Below are 23,855 nucleotides of genomic sequence, written 5' to 3' on the forward strand. Positions count from 1 at the left end.
TTGTAGAAACTATTATGGAGAAAACTGTCTTTTACACATATTTCTGAACAGTCAATTTTATCGTTTGTTTTGTTGCCTTTTACTGAATCACACGATTTTTTTTAAATATTTACATTACGAGAATCACTTCTAAATATAACAAAATTTAGAATCATTTCTCACTTCTTTTTTTTTCTTATTACAAATACTTAATATACATTATCACAGTAGGCTTAGCAACCTGACCTATATGTGTAACATTGTGGTCAAATCCTTCGTAAGGTGAGGTTAACAAAATGGCAACCTGACTCTCTCTTGCAGATTGTATCTCCATGTTTCGTGAAATAGACCTTAAACTAAAACCATACGTCTGTGTATCTATTGTGATCGTAAAAGTAGATAAGCTTGTAGACAGATGGGTGAAGTTAAAAGTCAGTACGAAATAGTTACTACTACAGAGCCATCTGTCCAGGAAGAGAAACGGTACTTGCCGAAAAAGTTACCGGTAAAACTGAACAAAACAGCACTGTACGCATTCGGGCGTAAAATTAGAACATATAAATATAAAGAAAAAACAACAACCTACAGTATAGAGCGAGGCTTATTGCTAATGGCCATTCGTAGCTCATAATAGCAAAACAAAATCTCACGGAAAGAAAATATTATTGCTTGTATGAAAAATCACTTATCAACAATTTTTTTTGTAAGCATGCGCACAAGTGTCAGTAGAATAAACTTGTTTGATGAATCGAATGTAGTATCATCTACAACTGTTTTGTAATACATCGGCCTTATTTTTGACGACGGAATGAATAACTCGTTGCTGGTACAAACACTGGGAGCAACATTTTTTTTTTACGTATTTGTCGAATATTCGTGCACGACAGGTTTTTCTACGTTCGTAAGTCACATCGTCTATGAGTATACTGGTGTATCAAGTGACTTGACTTCCCCCCTCCATTGTTTGTATTTCTCTCTCGGTTCAAAGCTACTGTGAAATGTTTATCTACTCATTAGGTGTGAACTTTCATAATAGTCGTTCAACATTAATTCAAAGATTACGTTTCAAGAGATAATACGATTAAAACCAAGACGTGTTGAGACACGGCTGAGCACCAAAACATCGGAGGCGTCATCCTGGAAATGCAGTGGCCTACATCAAGTGATTCAGGTTCGAGGGGTTCTTCACCTGCAGCTATCAGCTCAAGTCGAGTCTACAGATTCCCGTGCCGGGCACGACGGTGTGAGAGTCCGCCTGGACTGGTGAAACAACCATGGCGAGCTATGAACGGCTAAGTCAATATCTAGGACACTACCAACAAGGTCATGTGCCGTAATGAGGCCAATGTTCGATTCTCGGAAGAAAATATGTTTACATTAGGTACCAGCTTATACTTTCTTCGGGGCACTCGGTAAAACCTAAAAGAACTATATTGTGAATAGTAATGATTGTATTACAGCCGGCGGGAAATGAAACCAAACCTATTTTATAATCCAAACAGATGGCAGTCGAAAAGAACAGCAAAAATAATGCTCTTATTTTTTGTTGTTTTTTCTTGTTATTCTGACTGGTTTGTTAGAAAGATAGGAGGTTAACGAAACTGAAATACACGTGGTTGACATAAGTAACCATCAAGTAAACCAGTTTTACACGAACTTTGCCGTTCTAAAATTTATTTTTTTTTCCATCTTCAATGAAGCTTTCAACAACGACAACAAAATCACAAAATGGGAAATTTCTAAGGTGATTCAAACAATTAAAAAATGTTTTCATTTAATACATATACATACATATATATATATATATATATATATATATATATATATATATATATGGAAATCTTATGCCATAAAAACGGCACTTTATGTATTTAAAATAATGCATCAAAGTTCAATTTAATCATATTTTCCCACCTTCTAATAAAAACATGGTCTATAGCAGATGAGGACGTAGCAATGTTAATAACCACAGCGTGCAGAAGCAATCACCAGAAAGGACAACGCTTCAGTGCATTTTGATATAAGTAATGTATGAAATTTTTCTGTATACGAGATAATTTTCTTTTGTTTCTTTCAATACTCCTCTGTGTTTGTGCGTATGAAAACTCTTAATTCCAAAGGAAATTAATTGAAAGGAAATTGTTTTAATAAGAAAAGAACGTAATTACGATGAAAAGCCTTCCCTCTCTGTGTCTATCTGTACTTAAAATACAAACCAAAGTTTTGTCTGCACATGCGTCAATGGCTTCTGTGCTAACATATGTGAATACTATCTATTTTTTTCTTAAAATACACAGACTTGAATGTTTAGTTATTCTGTGTATCCGGACATTATGTTACAAAAGCATTGCTTGAGTACTGTTGGATATCTTGCTATGTGGATGAGTTACAAGTATATTCTACAACAACGATATGAAAGTAACATAAGATTGAATCTAATTTGCAAATAACAAATAGATTGAAATCATTTAACTGGTTTCTATAAACATCCAAATTTTGTATCATTCATGTTAAATACGAAATGCCCAAAATATCATTTGCCTAAATGAATAAAGCGTTTACCCTAATAAGAACCTAGAAACATACAATATATGTATATCAGCGAAATCAAAAGCTTTAATGAAAATAGCCAGTCAAGAAAAAATAATTCGAAGTTATTTGAAAGCTATGTTTTTTAAACCAATCTAAATTTATGCATGTAGTGGCGAGGTGTCTAGTGCACTAATTTCCTAGAAAATATGGCTTGCTAAGTGTTTTATCTCATAAATGGTAAATAATATTTCTTTACTTTTTAAGAAGATCGTATAATAATAATTCGATAGATGTTTCAACAAATTGAATTAAGTTAAAGCTATTCAAATATTCGATAATTTCTGTATAATATCTAGCACTATTATAAACACTGACCAAACCTGTAGCGCCTATTTTAACCACGGATTATCATAAAAACGGCAAAATGGAAAGATATTTTCTGGAAAAAAAATTGTTTTCATGTCAGTATTTGGCTGTTTTCCAGCACTGTAATGATCACTGTATATGAAAACCAGTTTGTTCTCACACCTCTTTGAATTCTCTACTAATCGTAAATATTTTTCACTAAAAAAAACTTAAAACGTGAGTACCTATTACTGACTTAAGTTACCTTCTACAGGGAAATTTAGTGGAAGGGAACGATGGTCTTAAAATGGGTAAAGTAAACAAAATCTTACGTAGATTTAACAACTCATCATTTTGCTAAACTTAACACTTTGCTAGGTGAAGCAATACGGGGAAGAAGTCTCAAAATAACCATAGGAGAAAATCACCAAAAATAGTAGCTTACCTCCAAGCACCACGAAATCTGGCCAAGTCTGCCAACTTTTCTGTGGCTCAGCAAGCATGTGCGCCATTCAGAGACATGCGCACTAAGAAGCAGACGTCAGTAACATAATGGCCAATGAGAGCGAAATTACCTGCCATCGATTCTCTTGTTTGTCGCGCGTCATCCAGGTAGATCGTTAAAACACCTCAGAATCACGTTCGAAGCAAAGGCTGCCGGATCAGGCAAGCAGGTACCATGGTTACGGTGAGGTTACAGAAACCTTCAAGTTTTACGTATTCTTTTTGAAGTTATGACGTCAACATGGCTTAAGAGATCGAAGTGTGCCACCGCAGCAATGTGCTTGAAACACTTTTGTAATTGTTAAAACTCAATAACTATTTTTGTACAATAATAAGCTGTAATCAGTCATGATCAAACGTACATTTTGAACCTGACAAAATCGTTGAAGGCCTTTCAAATACGTTCATGTGAATGTAACTTAAAAATAAAAAAAGTATGATAACTGTATTACCCATCTATATAAATCTGAATGAACTTATTCCGCGTCCCAGATATACAACAGATATCAACTGCTGCTCGTCGACACGAGTGCAGTGAACTTTGCTTCTTAAAGCAGCGGTTACCTTCTTCCCTCTCCATATAACATATTCAAACTATAGTCTTACAAATGTGCTTTTATTCAGTACTATTATGTGTTAGTCACATACACGTTAGTTTTCTCATATGCTCAACTTTCTGACACTGAACACATTTTTAAAGATAAGAACTACTTTATTTAGAATCAAATACGTTACAGAAAAATTTCCCAGCAATTGGATTTTGGTAAATTACCGCAAAACAATTTTTATATTAAGTGTGTGTGTGTGTGTTTTTCTTATACCAAAGCCACATCGGGCTATCTGCTGGGCCCACCGAGGGGAATCGAACTCCTGATTTTAGCGTTGTAAATCCGTAGACATACCGATATACCAGCGGGGGGCGTTTATATTAAGATAATAAAATAATGTAAATTGTTATCGAACTTTCAACTACTCTGTATGTATATGCGTAAATATATTGTACATCAATAACAATGGTGTTATTTGAGGAACGTTATTTATAATTATTCTGATGCCGAATTTCGATGATTGTTGAGGGAAAACAATATTATAAACGTATAAACCGTCGACACAAACAGTTATTTTGAAAATAATTCTTTTTTTCTCACTTTTGTTTATTTTTCTTGAATGTGTTATTCGAGGAATAATGAAGGCTTGCATCTGATGATTACGACATGGCTACGTTATTAAATCCTGTGTTTCCTTTAGTTTTTACTAATGAAGACTTAAGCAGTATTCCTCACCTTGAACAATTGATAGATGAAAACAAAGTTTAAGGAGACAACTGCATAAATTCTGAGCTTGTTAAAATAAAAGTGGGAAGTTTAATGAATGGTAAGATTTCTGGACCAGATAATATTTTCTTGAGGATTTTGAAGGAGGTCAAGGATTGGATAAGTGAGCCACATATAAGTCTTTAAACAGTGGGCAAGTATCAACATATTGGAAATTAGCTAATATCACTCCAGTCTTCAAGGAAGGTAACAGAAGTGTTGTCCCAGTAATTATAGACCTATTAATCTTACATCAGTTGTGGGGAAAGTTTTGGAAAGTCTGATAAAAGATACTTTGGAAAGTCATTTAAAATACAGTGGAACCCATCTAAAGCAGCCGCCTTCGGAACTGAGACAAACTGGCCTGATTGGAGGGGTTCCACTGTACATAATTAGGGATTATGTAAACAAAAAAGGGACTGTGATTGAATGACCGCTTTCAAGAGGTGACCGAATCTGAGGGGTGGTCGCTTAGAGGGGTTCCACTGTAGTTTAGAATTTTATCAGATAGTTAACATGGTTTCACTGAGGGAAAAGCTTACCTTACAAATATTTTCGTGCCTGACATGGCCAGATGGGTTAAGGCGTTCGACTCGTAATCTGAAGGTCGCGGGTTCGAATCCCCGTCGCACCAAACATGCTCGCCCTTTCAGCCGTGGGGGCGTTATAATGTTATGGCTAATCCCACTATTCGTTGGTAAAAGAGTAGCCCAAGAGTTGACGGTGGGTAGTGATGACTAGTTGCCTTCCCTCTAGTCTTATACTGCTAAATCAGGGACTGCTAGCAGATAGCCCTTGTGTAGCTTTGCGCGAAATTCAAAAACACACAAACAAATCTTTTTTACATGCTTTGAAAATGTATATGAAAATAAAGGTGTAGATTTTGTGTATCTAGATTTTTAAAAAGCGCTTGACAAAGTGTTACATAGAAGGCTTTAAAAATATGTATCTACAGTTGTAGGGAATAAGTTAAATAATTGGATAGAAGAGTGGCTTGTTGGAAGTAAAACAGAAGGTTCTTATTAATAGAGTTCAGTCAAACTGGATTAATGTTGTAAGTATCTCAGGGTACAGTCTTAGGACCACTGCTCTTTCTAATTTACATGAATGACATAGATGACTGTTATAAATTATTCTAAGAATTATGAAAGAAATCAAAAAAGAATACATAATAATATCTCAACCCCACTGTATCCACTATACCCAATGCTGACAAAGCCTATCGCTCAATACCAAGACTCATCAGGCCGGCTGGATTACGATAAACGTAGTTTACCGTAGTGGTCTACGCGCTATTTATATCATTCTGTGACAGCTATTTTTATAGCTATTGTGTCACACAGGGACGTAGATTTTTTACACCCGATGGGGGGGATGATTTTTGCAACCACTTATGTGGACTGTTCAATTTGCAAATTGGTAATCTCTGATTGCGTGAACCTAAAAGCTGTAAACATGCAGTCACAGAGTAATCTTGTTGCCACGATACTTGCATGTATACTTAGGCCTACTGACTGATACTTACGAACTATCGCTTAGTTCGAAAAGCTTAGAAGCACGCCTATATTAAAGATGTACATTTCAGCTACTGAAAAAGCCTACATCTAGGCCTAATTATGTAATTCGATTGGTAAAAACACGAGAATCATAATAACAAACACAATTTGTAGGCCTGTGATGCAATAAAACAACTCAACAAACCAAACTGTAGGGAGGATGGTTGTATGCACCATACCCCCCACCTAAAATGAAGGAGGGGATGTACATCCCCATCACCCCCAGGATCTACGCCCCTGCTGTCACAGCTATGTCTTATTAATAGTTCACTGCATTATTTCGTTTTACTGATTTTACGAGTAGTATATTAGATTATTACAAATTAGTGCATAATTTTTCAGTGTATAGTGCGCGTTAATTTTCTCTGTACAAAATGTACCAAATATTCAGTAGTCTCATTGAGAAATTTAAAACATAGACATGGATTAGAATTTCTAACACAGTCACTAATAAAATGTTCATTGTTTTACTTTAAAGTCAATCTACTCTCTTCCCTTGCTAAGCATAGAGAGGAATTAGGCTTAGCTATTACTAAAAACAGGAACTATATTTGCAGTCTAAAAGCAACAACACATTAAATGATTTTTCAAGATTTCTTGACAACAAGTAGTCTTCTTCCACGAGATGTTTTCAACTTCTAAACGAAGGAAATGACTCTTTTTTTTTTGTAATACCACTAGAATTTTCTTGAAATATACAAGGTCTGTCTCTTCTCAGTACACTAACATTTCAAACCTATTTTGAAATAAGAGACTTTATAATTTTATAAACTTAATATAACTAAACTACATTAAAAAATAGTTTATAAAACGTCATTTACACCATTTAGGCCTATCTGACTTTATCTGGCACATTTCGAAATCTTACACATGTCCAGTAAACCTCAGTACTGTTATGGTTTACATGATGTATGTACCTTGTCTGTTTGGCTCATAACTAAATTCAACTCCTTAATCTTAGTGTTATGGTATACGTGATGTAACTATGTCTGTTAGTTCATAACTACGTTCAACCTACGGATTTACATGATATAACCCTATCTGTTTGGAACAAAACTATATTCAACCCCTTAATTTATTATTATGGTACACGTGATGTAACTCTATCTGTTGATTCATAACAATATTCAACCCCTGGACATTAGTGCAACTATATTCAAACCCTAGATCTTAGTGTTATGAAATACGTGATGTAAACCTATTTGGTTCGTAATGATATTCAACCTAAGGACCTTAATGCTATAGTTTATATGATGTAGCCCTGTCTGTTTGGCTCATAACTAAATTTAACCCCTTAATCTTAGTGTTATGGTATATGTGATGTAATCTTGTCTGTTAGTTCATAACTGCGTTCAATCTATGAACCTTGGTGCTACGATATACGTGATATAAGCTCGTCAGTTGGTTCACAACTATATTCAAGAATGTCTTAATAGAAATTCCTTATTTTGGGTTTAAATTCAGGATAATTTGTTTTCAAGAAGGTATATACTATGCTACTTGGCCCGGCATGGCTAAGCGTGTTAAGGCGTTCGACTCGTAATCCGAGGGTGGCGGGTTCGAATCCCGGTCGCACCAAACATGCTCGCCTTTTCAGCCGTGGGGGGCGTTATAATGTTACGGTCAATCCCACTAGTCGTTGGTAAAAGAGTAGCCCAAGAGTTGGCGGTGGGTGGTGATGACTAGCTGCCTTCTCTCTAGTCTTACACTGCTAAATTAGGGACGGCTAGCGCAGATAGCCCTAGAGTAGCTTTGCGCGAAATTAAAAAATAAACAAACTATGCTACTTACAAAAGTAATACAATAAACAGCGAAGATTTAAAAGGTTCTTATGTGCTTTTTGAGCTTATTGTGAACAAAGCATATGTTGAAATCAAGATTCAAGTTATAATCTAAGATAAAATTAAAAAAAATAATGTTTCAAAAAAAAACCTTACGCGAAAAATGCGTATATTTTGAGATAAATCAGAAATAGAAGTAAGTACTTAACCAAAAGCACGTTTAAATTAAAAAAAATTGAAATATATATATACAAGCGTAACAAAAGTATAATAATACATTATAAAACTTATTATTATAACTAAGGTGGCACACGTGTAGCTGGGTAGAGTTCACAAACAAACGCTTAAAAATCAACTAAACAGCTGTTATCCACGAACCTCACTGTGTTACTAGAAGATAATTACGAATAATCGCATGATCTTAAAATAGGTTTGGTTTGTTTTGAATTTCGCGCAAAGCTACACAAGGGCTATCTGCGCTAGCCGTCCCTAATTTTGCAGTTCAAGACTAGTCATCACCACCCACCGCCAACTCTTGGGCTACTCTTTTACCAACGAATAGTGGGATTGACCGTCACATTATAATGCCCCCATGGCTGAAAGGGCGAGCATGTTTGGTGCGACGGGGATTCGAACCCGCGACCCTCAGATTAGGAGTCGAACGCCTTAACCAACCTAGCCATGCCGGGCCTCTTAAAATAGAATTACGACATTACAAACATGTATCCATCCCTGTATCCATACTGTGACAATCAATCCCACTACTTATTGGTAGAAGAGTAGCCAAAGAGTTGGCGGTGGATGATGATGACTAGCTGCCTTCCCTCTAGTCTTACACTGCTAAATTAGGGATGGCTAGAGCAGATAGCTCTCGTGTAGCTTTGCGCGAAATTAAAAACAAATAGAAAAATAAAAATTAAATGATGACATCATCACTTCCTCGTGCACACTGATTCATTTGTGTAAAGTTCAACATAATTCAAACTCATTTCTCGCGCTTCTTTTAAGCTATTACTATTGAAGTCCCACGAGGGTTTTGCAACTCTGGTTGACCCTTTACTTGCCAATTCTGAAACCATACCCCGTTTCCTGAAAAGATCTTTGATATTCTAAGTTGTTCGTTTCTCTGTTCCTGAGTAACCAAGCTGAGAAAGTTACAAACTGCCAGAGGGACACGGGTTCACACCTGGCTCGAATAAGTACTCGGTAAGATGTTAGGATAACATTCTTGACAAATTCACTCAGCCATGTAACAAAAAAAATTCAAAGTCCTACTCTGTCCTTTACTAAGCAACGAATGTTGTGCGATTTTATTTCACGCAAAATATCGAAACAACAACAGATATAAAATAAATTCAATCTATTTAACATCTTTCTTTTTTTTTTTAGGGCAATAACTTGAACGTACCATTTCACGCTTGAATGAACGTGGTCACGTCATCTGTGTTACCACGGAAATAATAAAAACTGTAAAATAGAACAAATGCACTTATTTAGTTAGGCTTAAACGGTTTAGTCGACGTTTGAAAATTATTTTCTCATTGGAGTGGACATAGCTGGTACAGATTTAATAAATAGTATTCTACTGATGTAATACTAACGCTAAATTACTAGATAAACACGACAATAAATGCGTCATAATTAAAAATATGTACAACTTCCATGCTGAACTCATAAGAATTACAGATGATGAAATATTATTATTATCGTAAGTAAATGATGGTATTAGATTTCGATGCAAATGTGGCTTTTCCTTAGCAACATTTCTGGTCATTCTCGGTTACCATTACACAGTATTTCTTTTTTTTTTTTGTACAATAAATTATTGTTTTGTTTTCCAATTACGAATATAATATAAATGTAACATTTTTTAACATTAATGCTTGACAAACAAATCTGTCCACACAGTATATATTTACCTATTTTCGCTTAAAATATCATACAATAAACATCATTTTTTTTAAACTCACGTGATTTAAGCCGCCATTGTTTACTCAAGGGGAGAATTGTTATAATTACCTAAGACCTTGGTTGTAAGGGGTGGAATAATTCCATCAGCCCTTTGTTAAAGGATGTGAATTATTATAATTCTGCCACACCTAGATTGAAGAAGAAAATTATTTTATTTCCGTCAGACCTAAATTGAAGAAGAGAATTATTATAATTCCGTAAAACCTTGGTTGAAAAAGAGGATTACTATAATTACATCAGACCTTGGTTGAAAAAGAGAATTACTATAATTATATCAGACCTTGGTTGAAAAAGAGGATTACTATAATTACATCAAACCTTGGTTGAAGAAGAGAATTATTATAATTCCGTAAGACCCTGGTTGAAAAAGAGGATTACTATAATTACATCAGACCTTGGTTGAAGAAGAGAATTATTATAATTACATCAGATCTTGGTTAAAAAAGAGGATTACTATAATTACATCAGACCTTGGTTGAAGAAGAGAATTATTATAATTACATCAGACCTTGGTTAAAAAAGAGGATTACTATAATTACATTAAACCTTGGTTGAAGAAGAGAATTATTATAATTACATCAGACCTTGGTTGAAAAAGAGGATTACTATAATTACATCAGGCCTTGGTTGAAAAAGAGGATTACTATAATTATGTCAGACCTTGGTTGAAGAAGAAAATTGTTATAATTATATCATACCTTGGTTGAAGAAGAGAATTATTATAATTACATCAGACATTAGATGAAGCCCCGAGATATAATAAAATCTTTGTTAAAATAATTTGTTATATAAAGTGACTTCAAAATCTTTGGGACATAATATGAATATTCAAACGAAACTGTTCGTGGATTGGCTTTGTATTCACTCTGGTTACAGTAACTTACCTTTGTTTAGGATGGCACAGTAACTGATTGGTAAAGATTCACCTCAAACGAACATACGAAACTAAATGAAGTTTCCTGTTTTCGTACAAAGAGCACATATTAAGGCTTAACGGTAATACAGAATGGAAGCAACGTGTAACAAAGAGAACAATAAATCATGTCACTTTCAGCGAGCCAAGTTTCGTATTATACAAACAATACGTACACGAGTCTATACAAATCGGTTGGTTTTTCAATTAAAGATAACAAAACATTAATACCAGATCGAACAATGTTCAAATTACCGGTTAGTTTTATTTGCATAAGTATGTACATTGACACTTTGTGAACATTTCCTGTCTGATGACGTTATAGTAAGAATTATATGTTCATATATGTTTGTCAATACATACGTTTACTTTTACTTCAAATAAAAGAAAGGAGTTATACCACTTTAATGGAGACAACGACAAAAACGTTTATTTTTTTCAATGATTATTACAGTAAATTTCTGGCAATGAAAAATATTAAATATTTATATGATCGTATAGTACTGCTGAAAGTTACATGTTATGATATGTTTTTCAGCATTTTAGAAACAGAAGGGGGGGAACAGGGGAAGAAGAGGTATAATTTGTAAAGGATAGGACATGCGTGTCCAACTGATAAGAATTTAAAAGTCAAGAACAAATAAGTACTTCTGGCTGCTTCTCTACCAAGAGGTCTGTCTTTTGGTTCAACACACCGGAAATGATGAGACCATGTAAGCCAATAAACTTCCGGTGCAGAAACGCACTGCACGTGGACATGACCCAAACACGTCTCTGTGTGTGAAGTCAACTTATTGTTGCGTAGCGAAAAGTCTATTTCTAAGTCTATCGTCTAAAGAAAATTTCAAAAGGCTGTGTCTCACGAAGTTTACGTGGTACAAAGTTTAGCAAAACGAGAAAACTTACCATAACAACACAGAGTGCACGTACTACAAGTTGTGCCGAACAAATTAATTATGTAACTTTTTAAATGAACTGAATATTTTTCAAAGTGATATATTCTACTGGCATCAAAATTTCATCAACCCACTTTTAAAAGTCTCTTATGCGGTAGAAAAACTATATTTCAAGTTTAGACAGATTAAAAATCGTCGTTCATGACGTATCCTTTATAACAGAAGAATTGTAGACGTTCCTTGCTTTGTTAAGCTGGTGTGATGTGAGTCTACAAGTATTCTGGTTAATAGCCATTCACAGCATATAAAATGTCAAGCTCTGTTCCCCTTCTGAGAAGTAAACAAACCGGTGTATGTCTACTGTACTCTCTTGTCAGCAAACTTCTAACGAATTTTCTAATATCTTCAATAAAAACAAGTAGATAATTATTTCGCGTTAATATATGTATATCAACATTCTGATAAGGCTTACGCCAAACCCATATTTACTATGATGTTATATACCTCTACCATAAGTCGTTTTATCTTGTTTTTTTTTACTTGAAAAAACAGCAGTGAGTGTTTTCTCTGTTCCTGGAGGCATTTGACTACAAACCAGGTAAATTTTAATCAAATTTTATTAAAACCTAAATAATAAAGACTTGTTTTCATAGGTTTTTTTTTGTGGTCATTGTTTTCAGACTGACGTATATGCCATTTAGGACAAGTTGTGTAAATCATTCCATGATTGGCGATGTTGATAATTACTTATTTCCATAGCAGCTTTTGTCTTATTAGAACGAAATGAACCGTCTCTCGACAGGAGGCAAATTTCTCCTAGTGTACATACTTGTTAAATGGAACTGCATAGTCAGATTTATATTTCCAACGAGAAACTAAACCAACCAAAATTCTGTCTAATCACTTCAGATGACACAGAAAAATGATTTTGTTTGGTTGTAATTAGAACGAGAGTGCCTGAGGTGTTGATGTGTTGTGCTGCTTATCGAACAGTCAGGGGTTCAAAACATAATGTTGATGATTAGATTCCACCTTATGGAAGAGTCAGGGGTTCAAAACATAATGTTGATGATTAGATTTCACCTTATGGAAGAGTCAGGGGTTCAAAACATAATGTTGATGATTAGATTTCACCTTATGGAAGAGTCAGGGGTTCAAAACATAATGTTTCTGATTAGATTCCACCTTATGGAAGAGTCAGGGGTTCAAAACATAATGTTGATGATTAGATTCCACCTTATGGAAGAGTCAGGGGTTCAAAACATAATGTTGATGATTAGATTTCACCTTATGGAAGAGTCAGGGGTTCAAAACATAATATTGATGATTAGATTCCACCTTATGGAAGAGTCAGGGGTTCAAAACATAATGTTGATGATTAGATTCCACCTTATGGAAGAGTCAGGGGTTCAAAACATAATGTTGATGATTAGATTCCACCTTATGGAAGAGTCAGGGGTTCAAAACATAATGTTGATGATTAGATTCCACCTTATGGAAGAGTCAGGGGTTCAAAATATAATGTTGATGATTAGATTCTACCTTATGGAAGAGTCAGGGGTTCAAAACATAATGTTTCTGATTAGATTCCACCTTATGGAAGAGTCAGGGGTTCAAAACATAATGTTGATGATTAGATTCCACCTTATGGAAGAGTCAGGGGTTCAAAACATAATGTTGATGATTAGATTCCACCTTATGGAAGAGTCAGGGGTTCAAAACATAATGTTTCTGATTAGATTCTACCTTATGGAAGAGTCAGGGGTTCAAAACATAATGTTTCTGATTAGATTCCACCTTATGGAAGAGTCAGGGGTTCAAAACATAATGTTGATGATTAGATTCCACCTTATGGAAGAGTCAGGGGTTCAAAACATAATGTTGATGATTAGATTCCACATTTCCAGCTGAGGGCGAGTAAGAACGTCGAGAGTCAAAAGAGCCATTCAAAGCCCTTTTGGTGGTGGGTACTACTGACTGGCTGCTTCTCCTCTGTCTAGTTGTTTAAAATTAGAAACGTCTATGCTTAAATTCTAAGTGTCTGGAAAGATGACCGTTCATTCGGTTTGTACCTAAGGTATAGTTTAAGTGGAAACTTCCAATACGAGTTTGATTGTAATCATGGAATTCTACTTGACCAAAAGAAATAAACATTGATAAATAGACCGCTGGTACTTTTAAATGTATATTTTATAACTAACTGGAGTAATGTTAGCATACTTAAACAATATAGAAAGTACTTACCATGTTAACATTACTGAATTATACGCAAGACTATTAGTTAACAGACGTTCATGCAAGGCGAAGTACATGAAATCAACATAAAAACAGTACCATTGTTTTACAAAAGTACCAATGAAACTAACAGTAGTTTCTAAAGAGATTTCTAGGTTAAATACCATCTTACAAATACGCGCGAAAGAAACATTTCAAACTCTACAACTAGGCTATGCATCAACATTTTTTTTTTCTTTTACACTTCTGCTTGACTTACATAAACTTTTATTTATTTCTAAATATTTTTTCATTAAGCCTTAAGTAGAAGCTGTTAAAATATTTTTATTTCCTAACAATAGCTACATAGATATTACCACTACACAATCAGAAATTGTTTAAAGATTACAACCAAAAGAGATAAAGAGAAACAAACGATGTTTGTTGTTTGTTTGTTTTTGAATTTCGCGCAAAGTTACACGAGGGTTATTTGTGCTAGCCGTCCCTAATTTAGCAGTGTAAAACTAGAAGGAAGGCAGCTAGTCATCATCACCCACCGTCAACTCATGGGCTACTCTTTTACTAATGAAAAGTGAGATTGACCTTCACATTATAACGCCCTGGGGGCGTTATAATGGCGAGTATGTTTGGTGCGATGGGGATTCGAACCGGTGACCCTCAGATTACGATTCGAGCCCGTTAACCACCTGGCCATGCTGGGCCTCTCATCGTGGTTTTTAAGCTACTGTTTTTACAATATAGAAAACGTTACGGTGTCTAAATGTTTAAAATACACCGTTCCTACAAACCTAATAACATGATGGTGCGCAAAAAAATATCAAATTGTGTCTCAGAGGTAAACTTGATAGCTTGTAACGTTAGAATTCCAGCTTCGATCCCCGTGGCGAACGCATCTCACATAACCCCCTTAGGTAGTTTTACGCTAAAGCAAAGTCAAACAAAAAGGACTTATAAATAAAAAAATATTTTTTTTATAAAATCTATAACATGATAGTGCATTAAAAATTAAGAGATATTACTTTATTAAAACTGGTAATATGATAGCACTTAAAAGATTAAAATATATGACGATTCAGCCTTTGGTGAAAAATTAATATATATTTTCAATGATGTCAGTTTCATATAAGCTGTTTTTGTAAATGAAAATTACTAACAGCTTCTTTACTTATTAACTATTCATATTTGCACAGCATTAAAGCTGAAATGCATCTAACTTCATTTTTAGAATGTTGAGAAAGAGTCTCTAAATGAATGATTAATACACGTTTTACACAGGGCCCTTCTAGAACTTACCGCCCATTAATTTAACTTAACAGTAATATATATATATTGTGTATTTCCCGAAGACTCCAGCCTGGAATCTGTTATTTAACTACAAGGAATGTAGCTAGTCAACAGCAGTCACCAACAAATCTTTTAATTAGGTGGATTTCACCATCACTCTGTTAACATACATCTCGACATTTCTGGTTTACGATCCGCACGCTAATCACAACGCCATGTCCTCCCTTTTGAAACTCACTACTATATAGTTAACTGAATTTCGGAGCAAATTCATATATGTAGATATGATCCTGTGTCTCCTAACCTTTCATTCTCAAAATATATCCAGTGTTATAATGATTGGGGCTGGTATTCAACAGACTGTTTTTGAATTAAAAGTTATTGAGAAAGCTAGTTAAATTTTCATTAAAAAATACTTTTAACTTTGTACAGTTGGATATTTGATTTAATTTACTTTTCATTTGTTGGTTATTTTGTCAGAAACAAATTTTAATGTCTTAACAATACTATGAATATAAAAAACCATAAACAGTTAAGTTGAACCCACAATTTTCTTACCAAATACTTGTTATATGATATAGCTAAGATATCATGACAACTGAACGAACTCTTCCATTAATTGTCATGAGAGATAAACATAAAGTTACTGTAGAACAAATAAATGAAGCTATAATTTCTTCATATTTAAAAAAAACGTCACCATAGACGACTTTAGTTGTGCTGTCTTCAAGTAAGGCCGCATTTTGTAGCCACAGAATACAGATAAAATTCTTTTCGACATCACTCAAATTTCATAATGTTGTCCGCGAAAGTCTCGTTTCCAAATAAGGTAAGAGGAGCATGCACAGTATTAACCAGCAATTCTTGCCACAGGATAGTCGAGAGGGACCTGTCGCGTGGCGCGTCTCACGTGCCCGTGGCAGGAACGCGCTGCTATCCAGCTCATAAGGAAAATGGCGCCACGCCAATAATTAGTTTTTTGTTGTTTTTTTTTAGCTCCTTCTGTTCAAGCACCATTCAGTAACTAAAGATGTTGCATGTGTTGATTGTATGGTTTTACGGCTACATCACTGGTTATCACCTAAGTGTATGGTTAGTATCAGGAAGAAAAAAAAATGTATAAATAGGCCGTGACATTTCGTTTTTCATTATAGCGTTTTTTCTCACACACAAATATTTTTGGTACACTAAACAACAATTAAAATTAATCTGTTTTTCCACTTTAAACAGAACTGTTTTTATAATGTGTATTAAATTCAGTTTGCTAGTTGTTTTAAGTGCTTCTTGGAATTAATAAATCACTAAAGTATATTATTTCACCCATGTTAGTGCATTTAAGCGACGATCTTTTTTCATGTGGTACATGATCTCGAAGAAATCACGTGATTAAACCAAAAACAAGTACAAGTATTCAGAGAACTCAAAGGACACTCCTATTAATTCCAAGTAAGTATAAAGGAAATTATACACTGTGTTAAGCTTTAACATAACCAGCAAAAACAGTTTTTTCGTAAGTTTTACAAAACCATCTTACTCTTATCGAAACCAGACTAACTTTATAATGCTGCGCGAGATTGCGTCTCACAAGTTCAAACAGAGGTAACGAAGTATAACTAGAGATATTCAGAATCTCAGATTATACCTTATTACAGTCCGTATTACAAACACGAAGTCAGCTAGCATCAGAAACTGCATATATAAACGCATTAAATAATTCAATTAGTCCCATAAAGAAAAAGCGTTGATTAGACCCGGTCATTCTTAGCTCATAAACAGTTTAGAAACAACTGATTTTCACCTGCGTTGCTTAAACTGTGACTAATATAATTAATGGTCTGCTATGGCCAAGTGGTTAGGGAGCTGGACTCGCAATCTGAGGGTCACAAACATGCTCGCACTTTCAGCCGTTGGAATGTTATAACGGTACAGTTAATCACACTGTTCGTTGATAAAAGAGTAGCCTAAGAGTTAGCGGTGGGTGGTGACGACTTACTGCCTTCCCTCTAGTCTTGCACTGCTAAATTAGTACAGATAGCACTCGTGTGGCTTTACGAGAAATTCAAAACAAAAGAATGAGTCCACATACGTAATACTTTTGTGAGAACACCTGCCAAGAGAACCTGCTGTTTCTGCAAGTAAATTGTTTCGTATACATCCCAGTGGAACAGTGGTAAGTCTTCAGATTTACATTGTTAAAATCGCGAGCTCGATTATCCTATTTTTTTATTGTTTTGAATTTTGCATAAAGTTACACGAGAACGAAATGCGCTAACCGCCTAATTTAGCAGTGTGAGACTAGAGGAAAGGCAGCTAGTCATCACCACCCACTCTTGGGCTACTCTTTTACCAAGGGGAATTGACCATACATTATAACGCCCCACGGCTGAAAGGGCGAGCATGTTTGGTGTGACAGGGATTCGAAACCACGACCCTCTGATTGCATTTATGACTCAATCCCTCCTCAAAACCTTTTAAAATAAAATCCACTATACAACTATATATTTTTAATTGCCTAATAATTTATGCGTGAAAAATATCTACCTACTTTGTATATGTATATATATATATATATTTAAAGATGTATCTGAAAGTATATCTTTCTAACGTTTAATAGTTGAGTGAGAAATATATGATAAAGCTGTTTTCGTATAACCAGCGATAAACTATGGAATAAGTAATATGTATTACGTGATCCGTTTACTCGCTGGCTTTTCTCTAACGGCACTTCTTGTGTGTATGCGACTCCCTCAGCTCTGTCGTGTTTCAAAAAAGAAAACGTTAAGCACCAGATGTCGGTATGCTCGTTGCGTGACCTCTTTCAACGGATTGGCAAAAGTCCATCGAACGAGTAATGTTCCATATCCACATTATGTCGATTTATGTAAACGATAACATGGTGAGTGTCGCTATCTAAGTAGAAGTTAGAACCAATATATACGAGAATGCACATCATATTACACCGTTCTGTAAGACAATGATTCATCGCTAATGAACTCTGACAAAATTTCCAAAGGGAAAGATCGGGACTGTCTTTCTAAGGTTCTGAAAGTGAGCAACCAATAAAGTTCAACCACTAAAGGACTGTAACAATTATATTAATGAACCAAGACCACTTGCTTAAGTATCACAGTATATAATAATAATAAATCAATAACTTTTCCTTATATCCTAATGTTTCCAAGTACTTCATTTTTTATTATTTTCAAAACCAAAACGTCATTATTTTTATTGTTATAGCATTTGGAAGTTTTTTTTTTTAATATGTAGATGGAACTTTTCCGTTCTTTATACCAAACGAAGTAATAGGCTTAATAGGTGAGCTGCAAATAACCGTCTTCTCTTCCTCCATGTAAAACTCTATCAACAAGGTTTCTGGTACGAGTTACTGTCTTCAAAGGATAGGGTAGGGTGGAGAAGAACACACAAATTATTATATCGTATAAACGTGTAGTGGAATATTTTACGTATATATATATATATATACTCAAACGTTTTTACCCTACGATAAATTACAAGAGCATTACTTTTACTCAATCTTCTAGTGTCCTTACGGATTTCTCATGTACTTTCTGACATATATGTGTGTGTATAGAGAAGTCCCCTTTAAACACCTCACTTTTCGAAGAGCTATTTAATTACACCCGATAAAATTTTCGACGACTACAAAAAGTGCATACAGTTCTGTATCTGTTTAAATATGCATTCTTAAAATAAAAATAAAAACTACAGGGATTCTGACAACAGATTAACAAATTACCACGTGATCAATACACGAAACAGACACTAATTATAAAGTGACACCTACGACTCAACCTCCCGGGCTTTTCTAATAAGCATGTTAATTAATCCAGGTCACAAAAAAATATATATATATATTAATTTTAAAATAAGTTACTCTTGGCAACGCCTCCACGTGCCAGTTTGCATGCAGACAGCACTTCACGTGCACCCTCCAAGTCACGCATTGATCACATCATGTACGAGAGCAAAGTCTAAGGCAAAGAATCTCTCACAGTATTGTATACGCGATACATTCTTAACTGTTGTTGAGACTTTCTACATAAAGGTAGACATGATATTTCTCTAAACATATTGTCTATGTTGTGAAACTGACATTAAATACTTGATTTCTAGACGCCGTTTAATTGTCTTTTGCTTAAAATAATGCTTCACACCTCTATTTACGTAATTATTCACGGTTCTCATTTTCATTGTACGTTCTCTATATAATTATGTATTAGACTGATATCTAGATTACCTGAGAATGATTAAAGTATTCGTCCTGCGTGATCACTCAAATCGATTATTTTAGCTTCAAGTTTGAAAACAATTGCTGAAAAAGGTTAGATGAAACGAGATAGAAAGTGCTATAATAGAAAGTTTCAAATTCCTTTTACTTGCAGCGCAAAATATTTTGGTTTCTTTCATGAAACAAAGGTTATCGTTAAAATAAGTTATTATTTTAACTCAATGATTGATAAATAAAATAGTCTTTAAAATCATAGTTTACGAAAAACGAATATTTAAAATAAGTTTATATCATTTTTATCACAATCGAATTTTCTTTGTGTGTGTGTGTTTAGATTATGATCTTCTAGTCTAGGTTTCAGTCTAGAATGACTTTTGGTGCGCGCGCAGACAGATTTTTGTTAGAATAAAAAAACTATCAAAATATCTGATTTACATAAGCAGATAAAGAACTAAAAAAATAAACGTATTCGAAATACCAATCAAACCATAGTCCTCAGGAATAATTTATTGATTAATAACTAGCTAACGAACCATTTAACGCATAGCAAAGATGTAGGCCTGTCTGAAGAGTGGTCTATGGGGTAAAGTTTGAAAGCCAACCACTTACGTCACTCCCTAGAATGAAGTAAAAGTGTGTTAAATTTAATTCGGGCCGATAAAAAAAAAAATCCTCAAGAATTAACGTAAACAGGTAAGGGATGACCTTGAAGAGTAACATGGAGATAAGGTCTGAACCGACCACCTTAGGTCACTTCCCGTAGGACCATAAGGATGCTTGTAAAACCTGAATAACATCGATCAAAAACTAAAGGTGTGACGGGTGGCTACAAACATACACAGAGAACTTTGAAAGTAACGTAGAGGAGGAGACACGAACGTAACCACCCCCATTGTTACTCACAGGGTGCCCTCGATGCTTGGCATGAGTTAATAAAAGAGCATAGGGAATGAATGTGGTCCTCGAGAGTGACGTAGAAGGGTCAGATCAGAACAGCTTGCCGCCTATGACATTTTCCCGGAACTACCTGTGTTTGGTTGAAACCAGTCATATAAAGATCCTGAGATGTAACACAGGTGATGAAATACCAACATTACCCCCTCCTTCTGTTACTCCCTGGGCGTCCTCGAAATTTGGCAGTGATTTATAGGGAATAAATGGAGGTCCTCGGGAGTGACATAGGGGGTCAGGTCTAAACAGTTTCCCGCCTATGACACTTTTCGGAACTCCCTAAAGGTACAAACTGAATTTAATTGAGAATCATAACAAATATATACATGAAGATTCAGAGTGGCTTTCCAAGAGTGTCGTGGAAAGCATATATGATTGCCCCTTAAGACACTACGAGTGCATGACAAGTTTGGTTCAGATCCGTCAAAATGTGTGGACATCAAAATTGGACATATAGATAACACTTATGCTTGAAAATGTAGAGTATACTTTTGCACACGTGTTTTTTTTTAAATCAAGCATAAAATGCAAAAAACACAGAACAACTATTCTATTCTGCTTCGTTTTTTAACCACAACGATCAAAAATAAGTCTTCATGAAGTAAGTCTAACAAATATAAAGTAATTACGAAACAAATTGTATGATCCCAAAATTGGTAAATTAGTGTATTAAAAGAATTCTGATTATGTATAACATGGCTTTCAAATCATATTAAGTTTCTAACGCCGCATTTCGTAATTAAAGACATCAGAATGAAGCTTTAAAAGGTTTTGTCTCTGTTTCCAAGACGTATTGTGTGATGTTTGTTAAAATATAACTAATCATCTTATAATTAGTTATTGCTACGTTAACTTATTCTAGATACTGATTTAAAAATGAGTGATAAATAGATTGGTTTGTATCAAACCACTAAATATAACTTGTTTATCCATGCAAAAGTGACTATTGTATGAATCCTATTCATCTTTTAATTTAAAGCTAAAGCCGTTGTAACATTTAGTAATAAATGCAATAAGCTATTTTCTTATACTTAATATAATTTTATGGAGATAAATCGTTGAATTTAATACGATTTTTTTCTCTCAATATTGATAAATTTCATTTAGAGCAAATAATACATTACTCTGTACTATGTATAGTAAAATTATCAAAAAAGTGAGTTTTAAGATATTTGAATAATTCTATGTTATTTCACCTTTCACTGACTACTGCAATTAGCGTTATTTAAATTTAACCCCTGCGTGTAACGCTGCACTGCAAAACACATCTTATTTTCAAAAGAATTGGTATTTCAGGGGTACATGTGATTTACGATACAGGTTTTCAGTTTTATTTACATATTAGAGTTTCGTATATCTAAATACTGATTTTCACCTATTTGTACGATATCTAGAAGTCTTAAATATTATTATTTAAGAATAAAAAATTATTCTAAATAATTTATTTCACATCATAAAATTATACTGTTATATATTACTTTCTTACTTTCGACTGATCAAATTCACAAAAATTAACTTACAAACGTAATTTTAAATATGTTATTTTGTCTCTCTTTCTATCTTTATTTTTATATTTAAATATATATGTGTGTATATATATATATATGTATATGTATGTATATATATACACACACACATATATAGCTTTACCATCTTTGTTTAAATTTCATATCAATGTCTGTTCAGAAAATATCACTTCAATTTACCTGATAATTTGTATTTTTGTTGATCGGTACAATATCTTGTATAAACATGACGTCAAGTCACGCGCTATCTACATCACGACAGCCAGAAAATTTAGCTCTAGAGTGAAGTTGGCTGGCAAAACCACGTGCTAGCTGGAAGGTCAGCGTAAATAAATAATTTCCTTTTTCACTTCTGTCTGCGAAAATACCTCGTTTTTCTGTGTATGTGATTTTACGTTAAAGATACATCGCTCTTACAACCTAGGATTCGTAACGAAATCGACTCATTCTTTGTTTTTCCATCCGAATGATAATATTTTCAGATTAAATATCACAGTTTCATATTAATCAGAGCTCATATACAGATTTACTGTCAACAATTTAACAGCGAAAACTATACTTGGTCTGTACTGTATACGTGCATTGGAGAATAAGGCCTGTGATGTTCATAGGAAGCCATACATGGTCTGCTATTTTTAGTAACCTGACGTAAAACACACGACCGCATGACGCACGTGGAAAGGATCAGAGGATTGGTGTGTTGATAGTACTAGTGTAATAACAGCAAGTTCATTCCCTCAAGGACTTCTTTTTCCGCTCTAACTCAGCCACACTGAGTAAGAAAATTTGTTACAAAAGGAATTGAGAAACAAATTCTAGGCCCGGCATGGCCAGGTGGGTTAAGGCGTTAGACTCGTAATCTGAAGATCGCGGGTTCGAATCCCCGTCGCACACGAACATGCTCGCCCTTTCAGTCGTGGGGGCATTATAATGTGACTATTCATTAGTAAAAGAGTAGTCCAAGAGTTGGCGGTGATGACCAGCTGCCTTCCCTCTAGTCTTACACTGCTAAATTAGGGACGGCTGGCGCAGATAGTCCTCATGTAGCTTTGCACGAAATTCAAAAACAAAACAAATAAATTCTAATTTAATTTTAGTTGTGTTTTTCTTACTTATTTACTAACAAATGAATCTTTAGTCTATATGTCAACACATTTAATCTATTGTAGTAGTTTATATTTCAAAGTTTTAATGCAATTTTAATATTTTACCTAAACTTGAATTTTTTATTTTTATTTTTCGTGAGTACCTGAAAATTAAAATAAGTAATACAGTTTTGGAACCGACTGAGAAACAAATGACCAAATTACAACACTTTTGTTACTACAAATTCTTTAACGTTGAGAAATTTTATATAAATGTAGAATATTCAGGAAGACAGTTAACCGGCCGTTCACAGATGTAATAAAGCTAATGAATTTTTCTCTCATTGTGTTCAACGTCCCCCATTGATCAGTGGTGAGTCCGAAGACTTATAGCCTTAAACATCGAGTTTCGATACCCGTGCTTGGCACAGCTCTAATATTCCTTTGTGTGGCTTTGCTTTAAACCACAAACAATAAATCTGTCCAACCTCTCGAAAAGCAGTGAAACAGACCACATACTGATAAAAGGAAGTCTTGTGTGAATTTTCCGAGTGCTAGACTTTTGAAATAAATATTACAGAGAAAAAAACTAAATTGATACAAAAATAAACTAGAATGTTTGCTTGTTTCCATTCATCGTTTATGTATCACTCTCCCACTGGTTAGTTCAGATAAAGTATTGCTTTCTGGGCTGTCTAGTTCTGGACTTTTTCTTTTCTTTATTAACATAAACAT

General features: G+C 34.5%; 1 protein-coding gene across 7 annotated transcripts in view; it reads right to left on the minus strand.

The window, feature by feature from the left end:
• The window catches only part of LOC143231959 (myocyte-specific enhancer factor 2C-like), a 45,920-nt gene extending 23,262 nt beyond the window's left edge, over nt 1-22,658 (minus strand). The window contains exon 1 of one of the 7 annotated variants that reach the window (XM_076466851.1): nt 22,216-22,658. The gene's annotated coding sequence lies outside the window, so the exon portion shown is untranslated. Of the gene's footprint in view, nt 1-3,301; nt 3,426-11,800; nt 11,822-14,813; nt 14,948-15,867; nt 16,245-22,215 lie in introns of those variants that run through there. The other 6 variants (XM_076466852.1, XM_076466853.1, XM_076466855.1 and 3 more) reach the window with 6 other exon arrangements.
• Between the last annotated feature and the right edge of the window lie 1,197 nt (nt 22,659-23,855).

Source organism: Tachypleus tridentatus, chromosome 11, assembly GCF_004210375.1.
Source record: "Tachypleus tridentatus isolate NWPU-2018 chromosome 11, ASM421037v1, whole genome shotgun sequence".
In the NCBI taxonomy this organism is placed as follows: domain Eukaryota; kingdom Metazoa; phylum Arthropoda; class Merostomata; order Xiphosura; family Limulidae; genus Tachypleus; species Tachypleus tridentatus.